Source organism: Suncus etruscus, chromosome 16 (genome assembly GCF_024139225.1).
Source record: "Suncus etruscus isolate mSunEtr1 chromosome 16, mSunEtr1.pri.cur, whole genome shotgun sequence".
Lineage (NCBI taxonomy): Eukaryota > Metazoa > Chordata > Mammalia > Eulipotyphla > Soricidae > Suncus > Suncus etruscus.
In genome coordinates, this window is record NC_064863.1 from 20,911,468 (window position 1) to 20,913,314 (window position 1,847).

Here is a 1,847-nt window from a genome sequence, read left to right on the forward strand (position 1 = left end):
TTAATTACATAGGTTTTGTGAAGATTTTTTAGAACCAAGTTTGGCTTACATTATTGGCCATATATACATATGTTATCCTAAGAGCAACAGAGAGACAATGCAGCTTAATAGCAAGGAAGTGACCATCAAGATTGGAAGTAAAAACATCACTTTATCCTCTATTTAGAAACAGATTGTAGGCCGCAATAAACTATAAACTAATTACTTGAATACTTACCTGGCAGGGGAGATACCATGATTACGAAGGTGGTTTCCCCAGAGCGAGGCTCACCCATTGCACTCCGGGTGTGCTGACCCCTGCGATTTCCCCAAATGTGGGAAACTCGACTGCATAATTTGTGGTAGGGGAGACTGCGTTCATGCTCTCCCCTGAAGAAAAAAAAAAAAACTAATTACTTGCAATGGTTGCAATTGCCTGGCCAAGAACTGAACTCAAGAGTGGTAGGGTTCAGTAGGAAAAAATTGGCATAATGAAGAAATGATTCCAAGACAAATTCAGTTGGATTTCAAGAGGGAAAGGTCTCACTCAAGTAAGAATGCCTGTTCTCACTCTGTGCCAACCAAGGAAACTGTGAAATAAAAAATAAATAAATAAAGGCAAATGCAAAGAGTCTTTTTGAAAAAAAAAAGGCAAAGTATACAGCAATTAATGGTTAGGGTCAGGATTAAAAAAAAGGAAAAACAAAAGGTCTTTAAAAGGTTAAAGAAAAACAAACAATCAAGGTAACCAATTTTCCATTTGTCAGTGCCCAGTGGAATCACAAAAGTTTTCAAATTCTCATCTGGTTTCTTGCCCATATCTGCAGAAATCAGCATTGTGCAAGGTACAGGCAGAGCTATTTTGCTAGGAGTTCAGCAACTGTCAGGAAATCTCATGGATTCATTTATTTTAGGTTCTTAAACTAGACAGAACAATTCTGTCCTGTTATTTTGTTGTTGTGTTGCTGTTGTTGTGTTGTTTATCTCATAATGCAGTGTTTTCTATTTTCTCCTTTTATAGGTCAAGTTGGGGGCACATTTGCTCATAGAGGAGCTGTGCAAATCATTGGATTTAATTCTACATGCCCTCTACCATCCCCACTACCCTCTTCAGGGATAACGGTCTCCATAAGCTTTTCCATTCCTTATGAATTTTTCTCACATTTTAGAGGTATTCCATGAAATTCCTTGTGCTAGATTCCTACTTACCAAAGAGTTAGGAGTGGCAGAAATTTGAGACTACTGGGGGAAGGAAAAGATGATTGGAAATATTTTGGTCATGAGTCAGAATTCTAGTAAATAATATACTGGATAAAATATTATCTCAAAATTCATGTTCCCTGGACTGCCCGAATGTGACTCATTTGGAAATAGATTTTATGTAGATGTTATTCAACATCTTGAACTGGCAATAGACCCGACTTAGGATGATTCCTTTTTAGGGTGGCATCCTCCTAAGAAGAGATGACACAGAGACACAGAGAAAGGGGAGAATGTGAGAATAGAGGCAGAGATTATAGAGTGACTGAGCCTCAGTAAGCCAGGAGGCTAGGAATTAAGCCTGGAATTTGAGAGGATAAGGAAGTTTTCTCCCCTGATTTTAATAGATTGTGGCCCTGATGGCACCATGAAGTTGGATTCATGGCTTCCGATATATGAGAAAATATATCTCTGTTGTTTAAGCCACCAAGTTTCTGGTAAGTGAGACCTAGGAACTGAAAATAGATGGAGTGCTGTGTAGATGACAGAAAGGAACACAGAAGAACAGCAGAAGGATGGTAGGTTCCAAAGAGAGCATGAAAAAAATTGACACAGAAGTTAGTTCTGAATGTCTTTTGGATTGCAGGAATAAGAAACTTCTGTATCCA

General features: G+C 38.4%; 1 non-coding gene across 1 annotated transcript; it reads left to right on the forward strand.

The window, feature by feature from the left end:
* Positions 1-209: 209 nt before the first annotated feature.
* LOC126033102 (U1 spliceosomal RNA) lies at positions 210-372 on the forward strand. Its single transcript, XR_007504257.1, has one exon. It is a non-coding gene; the product is annotated as a U1 spliceosomal RNA (small nuclear RNA).
* Positions 373-1,847: the final 1,475 nt, after the last annotated feature.